This window comes from Pollicipes pollicipes, unplaced genomic scaffold, assembly GCF_011947565.3.
Source record: "Pollicipes pollicipes isolate AB1234 unplaced genomic scaffold, Ppol_2.1 Scaffold_7231;HRSCAF=8579_pilon_pilon_pilon, whole genome shotgun sequence".
Taxonomy (NCBI): domain Eukaryota; kingdom Metazoa; phylum Arthropoda; class Thecostraca; order Pollicipedomorpha; family Pollicipedidae; genus Pollicipes; species Pollicipes pollicipes.
In genome coordinates, this window is record NW_023597034.1 from 33,759,482 (window position 1) to 33,775,008 (window position 15,527).

General features: G+C 51.5%; 1 long non-coding RNA gene across 1 annotated transcript; it reads left to right on the forward strand.

The window, feature by feature from the left end:
- The first annotated feature begins 13,582 nt into the window (after positions 1–13,582).
- LOC119110639 (uncharacterized) lies at positions 13,583–15,379 on the forward strand. The gene is made up of 2 exons (XR_005095525.1): positions 13,583–13,787; positions 15,267–15,379. It is a non-coding gene; the product is annotated as an uncharacterized LOC119110639 (long non-coding RNA).
- The last annotated feature ends 148 nt before the right edge of the window (positions 15,380–15,527 follow it).

A 15,527-nucleotide genomic window follows, 5' to 3' on the forward strand; every position in this document is an offset into this window, starting at 1 on the left:
TTCGAGGATAGTAAGCTCTTTAGAGATAGTTGATCGTGCCACGATCATGCCTTTGTCTGCTATATACTGTATTTATTCGCAAAAGGTTGTCGGGATATTCTCATAATTCTACGTTTCTCTCATCTACTCGGAAACGATTGTTATGCTTTAATTGGACATAAAGCGCGCACACAAGCGCACGTCGCAGATATTTGTAAGTTTTCTCATCGCTACGGGAATGATTGTCATGCCTTGATGGGGCATGGCATGCGCGCAGAAGCCCGTGAGAACAGCAGCTCCATCTCGGGCCACAATGGAAGGAGATATGATTTCTGGAAGCGTGTCGTGCCATGCAGTGACCATGAGCTATGATGCTAAGCTAAGAATTTAGCCTAAGCTAAGTTAAGAATCTGAAAAGCGGCTTTCCAACGTCAACAAACGCTGAGCAACGATACCATTGCCGCTTTTCAATTGTTCCTTATCTCACGGTGCCAGCTTCCAGCGAAATGTATTTTAAATCACGCAACGCTGTAACTTAATAATAGCGTCTTATCTATCAGCACATGCATGATGCCGGCACTAGCATTTCAAGGGGTTCACATTAAAGCTAAGATTTGCAGAAAAGTTGTGATGTAAAAGGTGAACGCCAAGCAAAATCCATAGGAACTTAGTAGACACGACCCCGCTATATATATAGATATGTGACTGATATCAATTTGCGTTGGGCGTAGTCCCTTTAAAAGGTATGTTCCAATTTCGTATATAGTCTTGAACTGAAATATCCATCTTGACGGTCCTGAGTGGTTCAGAGCCCTGCCGTTCACAATACCTGCGCCCCCTCTAGTTTCTGAGCTGCACGCCCGCGAAGGTGGCACACTATGTCAAGGTCATCTAGCTGCCTATGACACCATAATAACGCCACTCAAATCCTTCCAACGCATTGGCCATGCAGTGGATCAAGGCAAAGGAAAATAGAATTGTCGAGTTGTTCGTATCTGACGTTCGTGAACACGATTTCCAGCCATAACGGTCGTCAGTTGGCTCTCAGTCATTGCTGTGCAAGGTACGATAACGCAATCAAACAATAACTCATCGAGAAGCATATTTACTAAGCAGAGAAACTGTGTTGTCTGGAGCAATCTTTTCCGCTTAAAAGTAAACCAATAGTTATGAGTGGGCTTATTTCATATCTGACGTTTGCTTCAATATTTTTAAATGTAAAAAATTCCCTTTGAGTCAAGGGTAGTTCGCGTGATTACGAAGACAACGACGTGTAAGACAATGACGGGGATGCAAAAAGTAAACCGTTACCATTGGTGTCGATTTGAATTAGTTTGTGAGGGCCCGGGATCTCCGAGTTTGAGCTGGTTCCCCAAGGCTGGTTCGGACCAATCCGATATTTTGTTTGCTGGCATATTGTAAAATAAAATACAAGATATAGGTGACATAAAAATCCTGCCTTTGTGAACAAAATTATATTTCCATGGCAATATATCAAAAGATAAAAATGTTGGTTATCTAATACAGTAGACAAAAGTAAGAGGGTGACTGTGCCGACAAACACACATTATGGGGAGGTTAGGCTGTCGGGCGCTCAGCTCGCCTCCCCTTCCAGCCCCCCCCCCCCCCTCCCCTCAACCGGATCACAAAATGACGTCCCTGAGCATCGCTCTCACATCCATCTATGTTATGGCTACGGTCAAGTTACCTTGCGATGCGTCAGAGATTACCTCCAAGGGATGCTCGAGACCTTTTGAGTAAAGTATCACGTAGGACTGTGGACAAATTATCATGCTGTGTTACGGCGCGCCAACAAAAACGTCATTTGCAAGTCTCAGTGGATGTACTGACCCTTGCGAGGTCACCGCCCTGATATATCTTGTTGACCCATCGGAAGTGTCCTCGAGTATTTTTATAACGACACATTTGTGTGCACAATGTTTGGCGCTGGCCTGTCCTTTGATTGTTCTGTTGTCGATATATCGCGTGGGTAACGGTCAGACGATTCTGTGGTAGCAGGCCCGAATGGCTGCGATTGATTGCTTTTGATGTTGCGTTGTCCTTGATAGGCATAGTTCACTGCGTCTCTTTATGGTCCTTTTGTGGTCACACATAGATCAAAGTACTGTGCTTGCTGCCGTGAATGCACTCAACTGCTACTTGCATAGTGTCTGCACATAACTTGATGGCCTGGCAGCTATCTGCAGCCTTCCAGCCAGTTACGGCGCCCTTGCTCGCGCATGACTCCAGCCATTTTGGATCACTTTTCCCGGAGCTGGCCTTGGGCGGCGATGCATCGCGTTCTTCACGTCACAGTGTATGCGGAACACGAAGTTACACGTACACGGCCAGGGCGCATGCCGTGCGTGCATTTCGGCACGGTGACTCCATCAGTGTCCGGTTGGTGATTTCACTGTCGTCGGAAGACTATGCGCCAGGCATGGTGGGCTCTGGGGACACCAGAGTTGTGCCCGCTATGACATGGGTCGCTGCGACCCCGGCGTGCCAAAGGAGCGCTAGGTTGCTTCTCGAGTCAAGTGCGCATCTCTTAAGGAATCGAGGAAAGCTCGCGATGCGGTGAAGGCATGCCAGAGCGGTCACAGCACGGTAAGGGAACGGCAGGGACTTTCAGCGCTTTGTGACGGGATGACAGACGGAGTGAATGCCAGCTGTGAAGTAGGCATGCTGCGTTGAAGGACGTGACACCCAGGAACGATGAAGAAAGTACGCGATGCCCAGGAACGATGGAGAAAGCGTACGCGATGCCCAGGAATGATGGAGAAAGAGTACTCGATGCCCAGGAATGATGCGGGAAGAGTACGCGATGCCCAGGAACGCACGCCAAGCTGAAGAAGTCATGGCGCGTTCCCTTCGTGCAACTGATGAATAACGTGGTTGGTATTCGGCTGTTGTCCGTTTATGGCAGCACAGACAGAAGGCTGACTGGCGATGCTGGGAAGTGATGTCATCTGTATATACTGCTGCATGAGCTATCGCCTTTGAGAGCCCTGTTTAGCAGTTTGGTGTTCATAACGGTCCGCCCCGTCGCACCACGTGACAAATTGACCCGCCAAAATTAACGCGGCAATATGAAGATCACCAGACTCATGCAAGCGGGTAACTCATTTCACATTTTCCGAGAACGTCGGCCTGCTCTCTGCCCTTCCCAAGCCACATCAATTTTCGCATCATCATAACGTTCCAGGCGTCAAACATAAATCACTGTGCGTTCGTGTTGCAAAACCAGCCCAGCGCCTCACAGCACAGTGCTGGGCAACCATTGTGGTGAGTCAAGTGCTGACATCCTGATTGAGCCCAAATCAGTCCGTAAACGGTGGGGTCTATCCAAACCTACCAGACCTATAAGCTTTATCAACAGCAGCTGTGGCGTAAAGCAAGGGTAAGAGCTACAGCTCAACAACATTGTAACCAACGAGGTGTGGCGGGCGTGCTCACGACACGACCGTGCACATACGGCCGTGCACACACGACCGTGCATATGACACGACCGTGTACACGACACTCGCTGCTCGCTCCTAGCTGAGCAGCTGATTCAACGGCGAGTGGGCAGTCAGCTGGCTGGTCAGCTGGTCAGTTCACCCCTGGTGAGCTCTTGGTCCACACTTATGGAGGCTAGACTTCTGGTTCTGTTCTCCGGTCCATGGTCCAGGCGGAGGGCCGGCGAGCCTGTCTAGCTACCAAAGATCAGCTGAGGTGGACGATGGACAAGCCCGCCGAGGCCGGTGGACCGGAGCGGAGCTGGCTGCCCCATCCGCAGCCCCCGCCGGGGCGAGTGCGTAGAGGAATGGCCCTGATGAAACCGGGTGCGCGCCGCCAGATGAAGAACACCGAAAATAAAACTCCCCAGGATTGCTTTGAGGCTTGTGTGAAAGTGTGTGAATCGTAACAAAATGAAAACTTGTTATGACGTTTTTAAAATTATCAGAACTAGTGAAGAAAAAACTGCATGCTTGCCGCTGGGTCCATGCATCGCGATTCCGCAGGAAAAGAGGCAGCGCACCGCAGGAAAAGAGACCACCTGTTTGACATGCCTGGCAGACTAAAATAATTACTAAGCAATCTTTTCCCACCAGCACCACATGGAAAAATCCAAAACAATCGCGCACGGCAGAGAGCAAGCCAAGGGTTCTTCCCTTGCCTGTCAACAAGCTGTATAAGGCTCTTTTGATATCCTTCTTTAATCTGGTATCTGAGAATGGGATTTCGGTAAACAAGTGTCATCATCTTCCGTAACGCACATTGCAGTCTTCTTGTCGTACGCTGAGCTGATTGGACCCCAACGGAGCGACAGCTGCAGCGGTTCTCAAGGGTCCCTGCCGGCGTGGCACTGGTGTCAACGTTTGATGCTTGAAATCGCTGTATTTTATACAAACGAGGTGTTTACAGATGCCATTGAACTGAAAACCGTTGGAAACTGATTACCTTACCCAAACTTAGCAATGTATATCGCAAGACTGGTGCTCTCCATACCTGGTCCGGAAGAAGAAAAAATCGTTGCTTTGCTCACGAATTTATCACCATCTTCACCCTTAGTTTTCCACCATTTTCACCCGCTCCTAATAACACACCGCCTTTCTGAGAAAACTGATTAGAAAGCACACGGACCTGCACTTGCTTTTTGAAACCGATAGCTCGCTCCATCCCACATCCCCCTCCCGCTCCCGGCCAATCCCATCCGATGGGGTCCGCGGCCATGAGCGATGACCCCGGCCGGCCGGAGCGGCGGCAGCTGGCGCGTGTCTGCAGGCGGCGGCGGCAGTCGCGCCTCAGCCGCGCTGCTGACAGCGCCGGCCATGCGCGCTTACGAGCACGCCGAGTGGTGGCGCACGCCGGCCGGACTGACGGCCGTGCTGGGCCGGCTGCTCCGGCGCCGACGGGTGGAGAAGGGCGCCTCCGCCCGCGCTCTCGTCGCCGGCTGGCTGCAGTGCAGGTGAGCTCGGGTCGGGCTGGCGGCGCCTGCCGACGGCAACGGCGGCGGCGGGCGGACGCTGTCAGCGGTTAGGCCGTCTGACGGACAGGCAGGCGGCGGGCGGTCTGTCATCGGAAGGGGTTACTCGTCAGCGGGGAGGTCGTCTAACGGACAGGCAGGCGGTGGGCGGTCTGTCATCGGGAGGAGTTGCTCGTCAGCGGGGAGGTCGCCTAACGGACAGGCAGGCGACGGACGGTCTGTCATCGGGTGGGGCCTCCGCCAGCGGGGAGGCCGTCTAACGGACAGGCAGGCGCCGGGTGGTCTGTCATCGGGAGGGGCCGCCCGTCGGTGGGGAGGCCGTCTGACGGACAGGCAGGCGGCAGGCGGTCTGTCATCGGGAGGGGCCGCCCGTCGGCGGGGAGGCCGTCTGACGGACGGGCAGGCGGCGGGCGGTCTGTTATCGGGAATGGTCTCCACCAGCGGGGAGGCTGCCTGACGGACAGGCAGGCGGCTGGCGATCTGTCATCGAGAGGAGCCGCCCGTCGGCGGACGGCCCGTCACGAGCTGGCTACTATGTCGGCTTCTGGCAGGCTGACGTGCGCCGGCGGGCACCACACCGGTGGCCTGAGTGACGCAAGCAGACCAATGTCCACTGACCATTGCATTGGTCCAGCACACTCATGGCAGTCCATCTGAAACGACGGTCGGCCTCGTGTGTTGGCTTCCGCACCCCGATGTCCAAGATTCGGGGCCAAGTGCATTTCTCCAAGGCGGTGCACGGATATTAGACCTCAGCTCGCACGGTGGCTGCGCGATTGCAGGGCCGCCGTTGGGAATAGGCGGTAGTCGGCTGGTCTGGGCTTTAGATAGTGTCACGAAGTCTTGTTACTCATGACATCTATGGCCCGAATCAAATACGATTGCTCCTGGACGATTGTGTGGACAAACCACACTGACGAGTCGGGGCGGAATGGCTGAGTGGCTAGCCCCTTGGATTCCCGCGTGGGAGGCCCCGGTTCGAATTCTGGTCGCGCCATGAGCTCTGATCGTTAAACAAACTTATGCAGTCACTGGTACTCCATAAGTGCGACGTGATCATGTGCGCAGCATTCCCTAAAAAACAGCACTGGTCAGCGAGGTGGTGTGCATCTGGGGACCGTGCTCCACTGTAGTGAATGCTTTTCTGAAGTAACGAATACCTGTGGACATTTTTAGGTCAACTTAGTTTTCAGCAGTGGTTAAAACAAACTTTTTTGAGTTAATAAAATATCCTGAAACAAATATCAAAGTTGCACTATCTACGGGGCGTGCGCTCATTCGATGTGAAGGAACCTGAACTGCTCTACCCTCACTCGCTAAACATGTCGTTGTTTTGTGTGAGGAAGTTCGATTTTTTCTTTCGTTCCGTGCATGCTCCATGATTCATTTAATACGTCCGGAATTTGAAGAAACGCCTTTTGTTTCTACACATATTTCCCTCCACGCAAATAGAGACTTTTATTTCCCAAAGCTGCAAAACCCGCTCTCCGTTGCTACACCTTTATTAGGACCCGCCACTGCCCCTCATTACCCCCGACCATGCTCAGCTTGAAAAACTTACACCCAATACCACTCAACCGGCATGCTGTTAGAGTTTGGCTTCGTTTAGGCTTTAGGACGCTGCAAGCAAGAAGCGGATTCGCTTAAGATTCATGTTTATTTTCGAAGATAGCATCATCTCTACACAGCTATGATTTATTTGTACTGGAAGCCGAGGAAACACGGTATCTGCACCGGTGCCATAAATTGGAGCCGCGTTTGCGCTCACGATCACCAATGCATTCGCGCATAACTTGGTGTACCGGAGACAATGCTTTGCTGAAGCATTGATGACATAATAGGCGCACGCCATCATTGCACATTCAGGCAGACAAACGGCCAGACGTCAATGCTGAGCGTCGATAGAGACGTTTGTTCCAGCACACTCGGTGGCATACAGGCTGAAGCACAGGCTGACGTCACCAGCACCGTCGTCATCGTCGTTGCTTTGCCGTCGTCAGTTGTTTTTGTTGGTCTGGCAGTCTCGTCTCATGAGCGCCAGTCGTCAGCGCTGGCAGGAAATGGCGGCGCTGGCGAGCCAGCCGGCATTTGCTGTGTCTGAATCCGCATTATAATTAGAGCTCATCCAGGTGCGCTGCGACTTTTCGTGCATCCACACCGGTGCAATAAAAACAAATTTGATGTCGGTATAGGTAAAATCCCTGCCCGTCATGCACTTGCACGCATGCATCATCACCGGCGCGCCAAGCTCATCGACCCTCTCACCGCACCTGAAATCGCAACACGGCTCGTCCTGCTGTAAATGGGGAGAGCTTTAGGAGCTCGAGCTACGCGAAGCGCTGCCCATCGGCTGTGCCGGACGCCGCTCTGACTACGCGACAAACCGAGCGGCTCGGCCTATCAGTGCCACCGCCGCCGCGCCACAACACCATGTGGAAGGCTGGGCGCTCGCTAGACCTGTCAGAGCTGTGATGCACACACACACCATGTGAAGGGGCTGGGCGCCCGCTCGACATGTCAGAGCCTGTGATTGCCACACACCACAACCATGCGGTGAGGGGTTAGGCCGGGAACCGCTCGACCTGTCGGAGCCTGTGATGGCCACACACCACACCATGTGGAAGGGGCTGGGGCGCTCCGCTCGACCTGTCAAGCCTGTGATGGCCACACACCACACCATGTGGAGGGGGCTAGCCGGGCCGCTCGACCTGTCAGAGCCTGTGATGGCCACACACCACACCATGGAGGGGGCTAGCCGGGCCGCTCGACCTGTCAGAGCCTGTGATGGCCACACACCACACCATGTGGAGGGGGCTAGCCGGGCCGCTCGACCGGCCAGAGCCTGTGATGGCCACACACCACACCATGTGGAGGGGGCTAGCCGGGCCGCTCGACCGGCCAGAGCCTGTGATGGCCACACACCACACCATGTGGAGGGGGCTAGCCGGGCCGCTCGACCGGCCAGAGCCTGTGATGGCCGCGCACCACACCATGTGGAGGGGGCTGGCCGCGCCGCTCGACCGGTCAGGGCCTGTGATGGCCACACACCACACCATGTGGAAGGGGCTAGCCGGGCCGCTCGACCGGCCAGAGCCTGTGATGGCCACACACCACACCATGTGGAATGGGCTGGCTGCACAGCTCGACCGGCCAGAGCCTGTGATGGCCGCGCACCACACCATGTGGAGGGGGCTGGCCGCGCCGCTCGACCGGTCAAAGCCTGTGATGGCCACACACCACACCATGTGGAATGGGCTGGCCGCACAGCTCGACCGGCCAGAGCCTGTGATGGCCACACACCACACCATGTGGAATGGGCTGGCCGCACAGCTCGACCGGCCAGAGCCTGTGATGGCCACACACCACACCATGTGGAATGGGCTGGCCGCACAGCTCGACCGGTCAAAGCCTGGGGTGGCCTTCAGCGGGCACAACGTGGGGTGCATCGCAAGGTTCTTGGTGCGCAGCCGGTTTAGTTCAGTGTCACACGCCTGAGTCACAAAACGTTACATACTTGAGCACGCCTGTACTGTCCGGAAACCGCTCTGGAAGGAAGTTGAACAGCCTTTTGGGCACGCGTCTTGGCATGAACAGTTGAATGTTCGTAGTTTGCACACTGCGTACACTGTTCGTAGTTCGTACACTGTGATACATTAACGAACCTGGAGGGTCACCAGACCGTTCTCAAGTGCCGGCAAAACTGTCTGGGACTGTCTGAAATGGCTCAGAGAGAATAATAGCCCATTGCACCTTGCCACCAGCTGGTTCAAATGTGGCTCCAAAGGTTCCAAAGCCAGGCGATCCAATTTTACTAATTATTTTTTATGGGCTCAGTTTCCTCGATTTCGTGTCGGTTGCCTTCATCGATGTTTTCGGCGGCCCGTGATACATTCCCTGCGCTCCGAGAACAATTACTAGGGTTCCTAGGGCCTTTAAGGTTACTAGGGCTTTTTCTTCTAAGCTGGACCACTGAGCAGCTTGCGAGTGACTGGATCCATGCACCAAGCAAACGAAGGGAGTCACGTTTTCGTTACCGATAACAAGAGGCAGGGTACCGTATTGCAATACGTGATGTCAACATTGGTGTCATCATTCATGTCGTGCCCTTTCTACGCGCCGCCAGGACGCCGGGCGCGCGACTAGAGCATTGGAAAGGGGGCGCAGGTTTGAAAAAGGGCCCACTGATAGCGAAAGGCCCCCCGCAACAAAAATCACCGTAAATGGCTCGGTTTCTTAAAGAGGATATTTTTTGCATTTTTACTTTAGCCTTCTTTAACTAGAAGAGTAGCCAGAGGGCGCCGTGAGATCAATTCTGTCAATGCATGGTATTAATTGCCAGTGCCCTCCACTATAAAATAAAGCAGTGAACTCTTTCTAATGCGATAGAACTCAGAAGCTTTGTCACAATCTTTATATGGGTTCTTCAGACACACTGAGGATCCCGCGAATGTAGTTTGTAGATCTAAATGACATGGCAACTTGCTTTACACATGCCCAAGTCGCGTTGGCTAGGTAATACTCAAGATTAGATCAGAATCGATAGGTGCCACAACTTCTGAAACTTACTTTTGAGCATGCGCTCGCAAATCTTAGAAACAAATCTTAGTCTTGGCACCAAACGTTGCAGTCTCCATGGGCCGCGCAGCGTCAGTCCGGCGGCCAACATTGAGCCGTGGCTAGGGGCTGGGTGGAAATGACGATGCTTCTGAACGAAGGATATTTGAACGCTTTAGGACCGAAAATATTGCATTTAGAAGGCGTGTTTTTTACTTGCGCGACTTTTAGATTGATGATAATAACGCATTGGCCTTTGCAACACCGCGAAATGGTGCTGGAATCTGGTGATAATACTGATAGAATGAAGGCAGAATGCCTGTTTTTCGTGTTGCTGTAACTGTTACTTCATTCAGAGGTCATCCTGAAAGTTGGAAAAAGATACGCCCAGTCTCATCTCTCAAAGGTATGAATTGAATTTGAACAACATCCGAAACCGTCATTTTACGACGGTCCGTCTCGCGCGCACGACGCTCGCCGCATGGAGACCCTTATTTCTTTCCGCGCAAGGCCCCCCTTGAGCAGAACGCTAGGGATGCATCACTGTCCCCGGTCAGGGACTAAAGGGCAATTCCGCTCCACCACGGGGAGTCTTCCGGCTGTTATTCTGGCAACTCGGGGCGGGACCCCCTGGTGGATCCAGGGGTCCGTAGAAGGATGCATCACGACGCGTTGTTCCCCTTTCTCACGAGAGAGGCCTTGTGACCTGCGCAGTTGGCCCCGGATGGACGCAGGACCCTCATTGACACAACAACATACCTGATTGTCGCAGGTGGTTCAATAATTGTCACGTAAACTTCAGCTCTGCTTAACAGGCCCCTGCTGGAATTGGGTTGGAGGACCAAACCTTTGGTACTGGGGGCCATGGCTGGCGCAGGACCCTTTCTCAGGTTTTCTTTCATTGTCAGGGGCCCCGACCAATGCAACAGGACCTCTGTATTTCGGGATTCCGTCCCCGTCCGTGTTGAGCGAATGTTCCCCTTCCCGACTCGAGGCCCCTTGTTGGCACAAAACCCCCTGCTAGGCACTGTTTACCCCTGACTGATACAGGAGCTCTGCATTGTCGCACTGGTCCCGACTAGTGAAAATCGTGTCCTCCGGTCTTGCTCTTGTTTGGAAATGGGCCTCCGGGTTCAGAATGACAGGAATATTTCATGTCACGACCCTACAGCCCGCGATTCTTTGTGACCTGTAGCCAGTCCGGGCGCTTATGCCTTCCAACCAGGCTCTTGATCGTCGGTTTCGGTGGGGCGCCCGGGTCCTTCTTCGGGCCTCATTGAGCACCGCTTTTGGTCGACTCGGGCCTCTTGTGAACATCGGGCCCTCTGTTAGGCGCTCAGTCCCTTAAAGATACAGAGCCTTGGCCAGCGTAAATCGCTGACCCGGCTTTGCAGCCAATTGGGAAGTGGGCCCTTAGGCCCATACCGACACGGAGCCGACTGTACGGTGCTGGTGGTGCCTGACCATTCATATAGGCCCATATCGACACAGGGGTCCCTCGGCGCAAAGAGCCCTCGGACTGTTGTTTGAGGGCCCCTGGATAAAACTCCAACCAGACCTTCGTGCCCTTAGACTGTCCAATCGGGCCCTTGATCGTCGGACCCGGTGGGTCCTCCAGGCTCTCCAGGTCTCCTCGAACCATGCCTCTGACCGACTCGGGCCCCTTATCAACACAGGGTCCCGTTTGGCGTTGTAGGGTCCTGACAGACGCTGGGGTCCCGACCAAGGTAAGTCGCTATTTCCGGTCTTGTCCCTGCATGGGAAATAGGCCCCCGCCCTATGCCGCCACGGAGCCGACTGTGCATTGTTGGGGGTGTCTAACCGACAGGTAGGTCCTTATGAACTCAGTGGGCCCCCTGATCAGCGCGCAAGGCGCTCTGGCTGATATTAGCTTGCCCGACCCTGCTGCCCTACGAACCGGGGCCCCTGAATATCTCCTCCGGTCGGCCTTTCTGGCCCTTTGGATCCTCAAATCTGGTCCTAGAGCATAAGTCTTAAGGAGCCTAAAGGGCCCATTGGAACGTTAAAGGGAAACGTGCCCCTGTGCCCCCCCCCCCCTCTCTCTGCCTGCGCTACTGCAGGGCAAGTAGTAATCCAGGGATTTCTAGCCATTCATTTGAGCGTGGTTTTTTCACTTAACGACTTGCGCGGTACACAGATGCTTCACTGCAGACAGCTGGGCTTCAACTCAGTCTCATGTCTTAACAGCGTTGAGTCGTCGCAAATCGATGCCTTGCCATTGTATCTCATTTGCGTTTCAAAACAAGATCGAAACAAAACAAAACAAGATTACATCCTTTCCTCTTTGCCTGATTTGGCTGCCTGTACAGATCTCCATACTAATTATGTCTGTCACGTTAGTCCTATTTAACCCGATTCTTGCCGAGTGTGGCTGTCTTACTGACGCTTAAAGAAATGGGCACAAGCACAAACAAAAATACGTTAGTTCGTGGTAGCCACTCACACGAAAAGCACACCGAACGGAAAACCGCCGAGGCGACCCGCAGCCTCCGCTCATATTTTTGAGGATGTCCGCTCGGGAACCCTCTCTCGACTTTCCGCTCCGTGTACCGCCCTGGCAAACAACAGCCGAAGTCATCGTCCCTAGCTTTCACGCGGCCAATTGGCTACGCCGGTTACAGCGCCCAATGAGCAGGCGTTGGGCACGGGCTTATCATGTGGGAGCGCCACAGTGTTGTTTGTTAGTGGTTGCTGAACTGTCTGTGTACTGAATTTTCGGACCGCAGCCCGTTTGAAACCTCTATTTAAGTGAGGCCCACTCTCAATTCATCTCCGTGTCAAACGTTAAATTCAATTTATCCTGATGTAAATTCATGCATGCATTGCTTCATCACCATCAATTTATGATGACGTAAACTAATAAACACTTGTGACATGCACGAGGACATCAGCTACTTTGTAATTTGGCTTGAAACGCTCCACTCTGTTCCAATACACTTCAAGTGGCCAAGCCTTGAATTCAGTGCATTCTCAGTTCATGTCTTTTGGGGATTCCCGATACAGTCCAGTCCAATCATGAATTTTTCCTAAATTAACATATTTTTTCAAAGCCGCGAAGAGCTCATGATTTGTAGAAGAGTACATGATTTGATGCTCACGGGCAGGTTCCATCACAGTGAGCCTTTCACGTTACTTGGTTTCCAGTAAACTTATCCCGCTTAGCCAGCTGCCAATTATAGCCCACGTGATAGATCAAGCGAATCATCACATCACCAATTCATCTGTCATCAAGAGATGTCCTGTACATCCAACGCGACCCTCATGTCCGTGTTTATGAGATCTCCAGCTTCAACGCCTACCAGAATGCCGCACATTGCACATTCTCTTTTCAACATGGCGGCGGGCAGCGTGTCCAGCGTCGTATCGGTCGGAGGTCAACATTCCGCTGACCACCGGATCGGACCCCACTGGCCCCTTGTTATCCTGCCCGCTATGCGTCGCTGGACTCTTTGTCCCCCGTCGCAGGCTTTCGACCCCCAAAGGGTGCGACCTTCGTACGTGCTTCCGAAATTCGACCCAGCGCGAGGATTTTTTTAGGCGTCGTTAGGCAGACGCTGGCAGTTCGTGCGGCCAGGAATTCGCCCAAAAGTAGCTTCGCACCACGTGCTGAGACTGGGTAGGTACCAGTCGGTCGCACGGAGTGCTAATGCAGCGTCGACGATTTTTACCGACATTGGCTGCACCTGGTAGTCGTGCCGCGTATACTTGCAGACTGCTGCCATGCCCCTGCCACCTATATGGGGCGATAAATGTTGTTGATGCTGGCAACGTCCCTGGGGCCTAGGCTAACGCTGCACTTATATTATTTCCGAGGGCATCTAGTATAAGGCCTTGATAACGACAAACTGTGTGTCATGGTTTAAATTCCCGTAAGACGTTGTAGCGACGCACGTTCCAACTGGTTCTATTCGGCACTCTTGTTGCAAGTAAAAAACAGAAATGTCACAAATGATAATATATACCTCTCTGTTATGCTACGATTCGGCCATTGGTATCACATCTGTTTGACTGACGCTAACTTTCCTGACTGATGCTGATACTTGCTTCCCTTCCAGCCAGTCGCCTACGGCGTCATCACCGTTTTCGACCATGAGGCGGCGGTCGTCCGCAGGGGATGCGGGGGCGCTTCCGGGCTTCGCGACATACCCGCGGCGCGCATCTCGAGTTGTAGCTCACTTGCTCGCCCACAAGATGGCAGACACGGCAATCGCTCAGCCGGGCTGGCCAAACAACAAGGATGAATACGAATTAGGTCCCGTTATAGGTAAGTAATGCTGAACGTCATCGTGTGTGTACACCTATATAATATTTCTATGCATGTTGTGTTTTACTTCTGGCCTGCAAACTGCCGAAATGTGCATTTTCTGACATGGCAGTGAAGCTGGCGCTTTTGTTTCATTTACCGGCTATTTGATATAATGATTTTAGCACGCTAGGATACTTTTTCACTGCTCCTTTTATTTTTGGTCATGCTTCTCAATGTCCCTGCTTTGCTGTAAACAAATTGATTAAAGCTGAGTTTTTTTTATTCCCTAAAACCTTGACCAAAACCTGCATGCTGAGCTGTGTTAGAGTAGCTATGCAATACTCAAGTATATGGTGCTGAAAAAGCTTACATTTTTTTATACAAAAAAAAACATTAGCATAAAGCATGTGGTGCCCATGACACCTATAAATGTGGCATGATTTTTTGTTGTTTTTTGTTTGTATGTGACAGTAATACCTTACAAGTGGGCATTTCCTATTGTGTGCTATAATATTCTGTTAGCCTGCCACCTGTCTTTTAACATTTTGGTTGAATGCAGTCATCACCATGGAGTCTTGTACTTTGGTCAGGATATACAAGTCTGATTTAGTTAAACACATGATATACACATATAATATCCTCTTTTAACAGTTCAAAGAAACAAGTAGTATCAAAGTCAGTATTTGCAAGTTTCCCTGATGACTGACCTGGCTTCATTAACAAACAATGAATTTAAAAACTGACTTCCTGTACTAAACAGCCATCTAAGTACCAATTCAGGATAATCCAAGGAACTGTGATAGGTTTGCAGTTTCTCAGGCCTATGCTTTATCCTGATTTTGTGAAATGGATCATGAATTTGAGTGGATTCAAGTGGAGGTTGATCTGATTCTGATTCAAAGCAACTGTTGGAAGCTTGACTGGCATAGTGTATAGCAGGTGCAGTAAGAATCAATGAACCTGATTCTAAACCCAGATTTGTCATTAGCATTGCATTGACCTTGAATGTAAAAGCTGAAACAGGAGCCTGTGATCTGAATAAGCATGTGAACTATTACACCCACTTAAAAACACTAGTAATGTCCTTGGAGTGGCAAGCTCAGAAGGACTTACTCTGAACCTGTGTTTCATTTGAGGGATTTGTGTCTGCATGTTTATTACTTTTGATCTTGTGCATATGCATCTGCTCACTGCAATGTCTTAACTCTGCTGGAATGTCATAGCCACATTATTTTAGGTACACATATACACAGGTGTCAGGATTGTTGTCAGAACCATATTTATCTTAATACCATCCTGACTTCAAATTTGACTAATATGTCATGCCTACTAATCTGAAGGCTGAAATAGGTAAAGATTCATTCACATGCAAAAATGAGATATTTGCATGCCATTAAATGCAGAATGCATTAGATCTATGGTCCCTCAGATATATCATTGTATCCATGTTCTGAACTTAGACCACCACAGCATGTCTGACCACATTTCTACCACTAGGTGTTGGTGCAACAGCAGCTGTGCATGAAGCACTCTGCATACCCCGGCAAGAGAAATGTGCAATAAAAAGGATCAACTTGGAGAAATGGAATACGAGTATGGATGAGCTGTTGGTAAGGTTGCCCTTTTTTGCTGTATGTTGATGTTAATGGGTTGCATGCAGCAAAAACTGTGCTGGTCATTGCTTAGATTCATCTGCCATGAAAGCAAAGATCTTTTAGATTTGGAATTGAAAAATAGTGAAATCCAGAGGGTTTCTGT